This window comes from Mus caroli, chromosome 8 (assembly GCF_900094665.2).
Source record: "Mus caroli chromosome 8, CAROLI_EIJ_v1.1, whole genome shotgun sequence".
In the NCBI taxonomy this organism is placed as follows: Eukaryota; Metazoa; Chordata; class Mammalia; order Rodentia; family Muridae; genus Mus; species Mus caroli.
Window position 1 is genome coordinate 96,634,153 of NC_034577.1, and position 7,371 is coordinate 96,641,523.

The window sequence follows — 7,371 nt, forward strand, 5'->3', positions numbered from 1 at the left end:
ACAACCTCATGTGCACATATGTGTGTGTGACATACACACACACAGGCACACTCATACGCACACCACTTTAATAGTTGGCGACACACCTGCAATCCCAGTACTAAGAAGACAGAGGCAGGTGGTACACACACACAAACACACACACACACACACACACACACACACCATTTTGAAGCTAGTCTAATTTACATAGTGAATTTCAGGCTAACTGGGATGATAGCCTGAGATCCTGTCTCAAAAATATACAAACAAGCAAATAAAAGATTTACAGTGGTCACCTTCCCAGGATGGAAGCAAGAGTGTGGCTTTGAATTCCATTAGGGGTCCCTACCTGCAAAAACCTAACCCATCCAGAGAGTTAGGGTTTGAGGCTAAGTGGGCTGTATATAGATAGCTATCTGCAGTTCATGTTTTTAGCAAATGCTTGGTTTAGGTCATTCTGACTCGAACTTAGTCCCACACTTCCTCCCTCGGCTGATCCCAAGCTGGAGGGAAGGGAACCAGAGGGAGGAGAGAGTTGGTGAGATTAGAGAACAGTTAGGGCTGCAGATGACCTTGTAGAAAACCCCAGGCCACAGAGCACACACGTTTCCCCTACCCTACCCCATTCTCAGAAACACCAATTTTGAAACACCAGTTCTACTTATTATTTACCTACCAGTGGGTGAAACACCTCACAGAGAACGACATCTCTCATAGGTGTTTGCCTTTTCATGGAATTTACTGGAGAGAACTGGAGGCAAGACTCTGAACAACTCGCTCCATCTGGTTTCAGTTTGCTTACACACACATACACACACACACACACACACACACACACACACACACACACACACACACACACACAAAACCTCCCCGCCAACAATCAGAAGAGAGCTTGGGCTTCCCCAGAGTCGTAGTAGCCACCAAGGGTGGGGCAGAATTATGTATATGCAAATAAACGACACCAGCCAGCCAAGTAACGAGGTTCTGAGTCTCTTGCAGTCAGTTGTTCTACCAAGAAAGGGCCTGGATAAGAGGCCACGGCAGCTGGAGGGGAGATTGGCTTTGGAAATAGCTGTAAACATCCAGTTGCCTTAATTCTGCCTTTGGGAAACTTGTTTCTGATCCAAAAGGGGGTGGGGGAAGTTGATAGTCTCTCTCCTGGAGACTTCCCACTGAGGAATGTCCATCTCCTAACTAGAGGCCAGGGCAGTGTGTTAAGAAGGAAGAGTCTAGAGGGCTGTATGACCTGGGGCCCAGCATCTGAAACTTTAGGTTGAAACCCCATATAGGCGGGGCTGAGAAAAATTTGACAATGATAAAATGTTTTTTAATACACACATACACAACTAGTTCAAAACGAAACACGTAGTGAATCCGAGGTGTTTCCGGTAGCCCTCACCTGTGTTAAAACTTGCAAATTCACCACAGACTTGATTCTGAACACTTGACATGCAAACCCTGCACTGTGTATACCATTATGCTATGCAACAGCAACAAAGGGCGCCTGAGACGCCTTACCTCAGACTTGAGGCTGTGCATATTATAGATTAAGATAGTTTTCTATTCATGCAGGGTTCTTGGTTCTCACAGAAACATAACGGTTCTATGATTAAAAAAAAAAAAAGACTTCTTCTGGGCTGGAGAGGTGGCTCAGTGGTTAAGAGCACTGGCTGTTCTTCCAGAGGACCTGAGTTCAATTCCCAGCACCCACATGGCAGCTCCCAACTGTCTGTAACTGTAGTTACTGTCACTTTTGAAATTTATAGATTTTTTTTTAGATTGTATTAACTTAGTGTGTCTTTTTATTTTTAATTTCTGCTTCAGTTGTTAAGTTTCATTAAAAAAAAAACATTAAATGGGGGCTGGGCACTGTGACACATGCTTATAATTCCATCATTTCAGAATCTGAGGCAGGAGGATTGAGAGTTTGAAGCCAGCTTGGACGATGTGAGGCCTTGTCTCAAGAAAAAAACAAGGCTAGGTGTGGTAGAATATGTCTTTAATCTTAGCACTTGAGAGGCAGAGACAGGTGGATCTCTGTGAGTTTGAGGCCAGCCTGGTCTATACAGTAAGCTCCAGGCTAGCCAGGAAAACAGTGTAAATCCTGTCTCATATATATATATATATATACATATATATATATATATATACACACACATATATACATATATATAATATATATACACATACATACATACACACACATACATACACTCATACATATACATATAGTATATATGTATAATGTATGTATATATGATTTATTTATTCATTTTGTGTATCTGAGAGCTGTCTTCCTGCAGGCCAGAAGAGGACATAGGATCCCATTATACATGATTGTGAGATTCCATGTTCCTACTGAGAATTGAACTCAGGACCTCTGGAAAAGCAGCCAGTACTCTTAACCACCAAGCCATCTCTCCAGCCCCCTCAAAAAAAAGTTTTTTTAAAAAAGAAAGACAAGCAAAACAAAAGAACAACAGCAAAATTATTAAATGAATTTTACTTTGGTCTTAGTACAGAATTTCCAATAATTCCCAAAACATACATTTCCTGTTTTGTACTACAAATTTATAAAAAAAAAATAGTTTTCCAGCTTTCACATATAAAACTAAAATCCTGATCAACTCAGAGGAACAATGAAGATGTTCTATGCAATACAGATGTTCTATATCATACAGATGTTCTATATCATACAGATGTTCTATATCATACAGATATTCTATGCCACCCAAAATCAAACATTTAACCAGCATGAGCATGGTGGCTCACACCTGTAACTCCAGGACTTGCAGGCTGAAGCAAGACGAGTTCCATAAACTCAGGGCTAGCCTGAGCTACTACATAGGGAGATCCTATCTCAAAATCACAGAAATGGAGCAGGCGAGATGACTCAGGCCTGACATCCTGGGTTTGATCCTCAGAACTTACAAAAAGGTGGAAGGAGAAAACTTGAGTCCACAACAAGAGGTGCATTGGTACTCACAGCCCTTCAGATACATGATACATAATCTCTCTCTCTCTCTCTCTCTCTCTCTCTCTCTCTCTCTCTCTGTGTGTGTCTCTCTCTCTCTCTCTCTCTCTCTCTCTCTCTCTGTGTGTGTGTGTGTGTATGAGAGAGAGATACATGATACATAATCTGTGTGTGTATGAGAGAGAGAGAGAGAGAAATAAAATGTTTAAAATATATATTTCAAAACAAAACATCCCAGGTGGTGGTGTCCCACACCTTTACTCCCAACACTCAAGAGGTCAGGAGGCAGAGGCAGGCAGATCTCTGAGTTCGAGGCCAGCAAGGTCTACTGAATTTAAGAACAGTCAGAGCTGTTGCACAGAGAAAACTGATCTGGAAAAGTCAAAATAAACAACAACAATAACAACAACAACAACCAATTCAACAGAGATTTAATTCTATAAGTAAAATCTTACAAGTATGTATACTTCATTAGCATATACATTGTCATTCCTTTTTATTAAAGAAGACAAAATGATATATACACCAAAGAATTATTCTAAAATTAATTTTAATGGCTTATCAGTAAATGTGTGATTTGTGTACTTTTTGTAACTTTGTATATTTTGGGGTTTTTTTTTTTGGTTTTTTTGAAGCAGGGTTTTGCTGCATAACCCTGGCTGTCCTGGAACTCACTCTTGTAGACCAAGCTGGCCTCAAACTCAGAGATCTGCCTGCCTCTGCCTCCTGAGTGCTGAGATTAAACAGGTGCACTGCCACATTTGGCAAGTATACCCATTTTGTATACCTATACCCAGGACCACAAAAAAAAATTGGGGGCAGCTGGGCAGGGTGGTTCACCCTTTTAATCCCAGCACTTCTGAAGCTGAGACCGGGGGATTCCTATGAGGCCAGCCTGGTCTACACAGCAAGCTCTAGGCCAACCCAAGCTACATAGTGAGACCTTGCTCTGCCCCTCCCTCAGAAAAATCTTTTTGTCCCTGGGTAAAGGAAGCTGTGAATGGAAAATTTTAAGAAAGCCTGAGGAGAGTGTAGCACTGAATCCTTCTTGAGCCCGTGCCCTTTTGTATAGAGAGAGGCTAATGATAGTGTCTGCTTCTGAGGGAGGCTGGAGAACTGCAGATGAGGTACAAGTTGAACACAAGTCCAGCGGAACACAGAACTGGCATGCCGAAGATACAAAATAAATGTGAAATGATTACAGATAACTCACAGTGGAGGACCCAAAAGGCCTGACTCAAGTCGGCTAAGTAGTCTCCCAGAGGCCTCTCAGCTGGGCCTTGCTTTCCCCCTGGGGCTGATCCAGAAAATGCTGCAGAGCACAAAATGTTTCCCACCTTCCGGGACCCTACTCCCTAAACATCTGCCTTCAATCTGGGCGGCCATAAAACAATTCAGGAGAGAGCCACAGTCTGGGAATTCAAGTGCTGCTGCTGTGTCCTGGATCTTACACTTTCTCCCCCAGGTAACCAAGGGGCAGAACCTCCAGGTGCTCACACTAAAGAGGATGGATGCCTTTGAAAAATGAGAGGGGGGTTTGGCTCACATGTATGGTATTTGGAAAGGAGTTTGTACTCTCCAGAGCTGTTGTCTATGCCACACTGGTCCCCAAGCATCCAGCTGCCTCTGGCCTCGGCCCCTGCATATCTATAGACACCCTAGGTCAGTTTGTCTATCTAAGACATTATATATTCCCATCCCTTTCTGGCTGCAGCAATAAGACTCCAGACCTGTAACTTCTCTAGAATCTACTTTCGGGCCAGCTGGGACAGAGGTCTCCTTTGCTCAAGACTACATCATGTTCCCTTTTGCCCATAAAATGAAGTCCAGGAGGCCGCATGTGGCAGATGCAGCTTTGGATTGACACAGTTCTCAAAAGCACAGATTTTGCATTTAAACTGGAGTTTAAATGTTGAGGCAGGGTCTGAGATCCTCTGTTCGCTTGAAGGTAAAATAGGGATGATCAGACCTAAGCAGCAGCAGCATTCGGCACCAAACCCAGAGCTCAGAACACAAGTATTTTGGGGGTCGGTGCGTGGAATGAAGGAGATGATGGGAAGGAAGTCATCTGCCAGAAATTAGAAAGACGATGAGACCAACTTTGAACATGTTAAGTGCAAGTAGCTTATGGTGTCCAAGGGAGGCATCCAGGGCAGCTGGATGTGTGGGCCTGGAGTCAAGAGGGAGGCTTGGCTGGAGAGCCAGAGAGTGTGGGTGTCGCCAGCATGTGAGTAGGGCGATGAGCTCATGGGTGGGGGAGGTGAGGGTGAGGCCTCCACCACCAGACACTCACTCATCCACAAGGAAGACCTAGTTTATGAAGAAGGCTAAAGGAAGGCCAGAGGACTCGGAGGAAAACCAGGATGGCTTCACAGGCATCAAAGAGACAGATCTGGGCCAGTCAAGAGGCCCCTGTTCTGGCCAGCAGGAGAGAGGCTCCGAGGAGACCAAGACAGCTGAAGGCAGAAATGGATCTGAATTTTTATGAATAGGCAGTCTGGTGAACACAGGAGTAGTCGGAGCTGACTCTGGGCTAACCTGGGGAAACGGAAAAAAGTGGTGGCAACTCAAAGAACTTGGGATACAAGTGCCCGAGAAGAGAGGAGGACGCATGAAAAACGGTGAGGCTGCCAGTGAGAGAGGCTGCGGGAAGTGGCCCAAGCATAGGATCCGGCACCCAGGAGGAAGTCAATAAAATTTTGCTATATTGGGGTGCGGGGGGGTGGCTCTGTGGGTAAAGTGTTTGTGTGCAAGCAAGAAGACCTGGGTTCAGATCTCCAGAGCACGCATAAAGGCTAGGCTTGGCAGTGCCCAGCTGGAACTCTCCGCTGCTCAGAGGGGCAGAGACAGGTGAATCCCAGGGACTTTCTGATCAACTAGTCTAGTTGATGTGGCGAGCTCCAGGCTCAGTGAGAGACCCTTTCTCAAAAAATAAATAGAGGAACACACACACACACACACACACACACACACACACACACACACACCCGAGAGAGAGAGAGAGAGAGAGAGAGAGAGAGAGAGAGAGAGAGAGAGCAAGAGAGAGCTTATCTTGGAGACTGAGGATATTGTTCTGTATTAGAGTGTTTGCCTGGCATGCACAAAACCCAGGACTGAAATACTGCATACGAAAAAGAACTTGCTATCTTTTTAAGAATCGTGTGAGTTGAGGTGTAGTACACAGTAAAAGAGCTAGTCACTGGCAGGAAATGGAGTCCCTCTGCCACTGTGCCAAAGAAGAGAGGCGAGCTCGTTCGTGGGTGAGCATCATATAGGGAACCCCTCCCACACACACACACACAACCCCGGGAGTGGGCTGCATCTTTGTCAGACCACAGAGGAAACCGTTCGGAATGAATGTCTAGCTCCAGGTAGAGCGCATTTACAGATGCACCCTCCCAGGAAGCCAGCAGATGGTGCTAGTGAGTCACTGGTCACCAAAGCAGAGCGCAGCTAGCTTCTAGTTCCAGACACTTGGTCCTCCAGCGCCTGCGGCACGCAATGGTTGGCTAACCAGGTTTCTGATCGAAGGGGTGGGGGTGGGGCTGGGAGCCGAGACAAAGGATTCAGACTGTGATCTGAGTGCTTGGGACCAAGAGCCTCCAGGAATTCTCCTCCTTCTGGCTACCCATCATTAACCTGCCTTTCTAGGTCCTGCCTTATCCGCTAGGGCTTCTGCCCTCTGTCCCGCCCCACTTTCTTGCTTTTCCATGGAGACCCCTACCAACCCAGAGTCCTGATTCTGACAGAAGCTAGTTCCCTGTCCCAAGGCAGGCTCAACTTGGCACCAAGACCCAGACAGGGCTGGGCCAGCCCCTCCCATTTATGACTATTTGAAACACTTTCCACTTCCAGAGCACCTCCACCTGATGAAGGGGAAGGGTCAGAGGCTGAGGAGGCCGCAGTGAGTTGGGAGGAAGGTGCCCTGGTCTCCTGACTTAGGAAATGGGATTCTCAGGAAAGGGGTGTCATGGAAGTGTGGCAGGTAAACCAATCTCATCAAGACTTGGAAAAGTTCCACCTGAAGAAGTATTTGTTCTAGAAGTATCCTACACAAAGACAATTCCCTCCACCCATCGACTCTCAACCAGTCTCCCTCTCTCCCGTCCTGGGTTTCCCCCGGTACTTCATGGGACCAGGGTAGAGCCCTGCTTCCCATTCTCCCCACCTTGCTCTCTTGCTTCCTGCTCTGAGAACTGGTGTGGGGGGAAGCTTGATTATTCCCCCTAGGACTCTGCTCTCTCTCTCTCTCTCTCTCTCTCTCTCTCTCTCTCTCTCTCTCTCTTTCTCTCTCTCCCTATCTTAGGGAAAGTACTTAAAGTGGCTGAGGCTGGAAAAACTGTAGCTGGATTCTAAGGAGGATAACTTAGTTAAAGCAAGGCATGTCATTCATTTCTTTCTTTTTTTTTTTT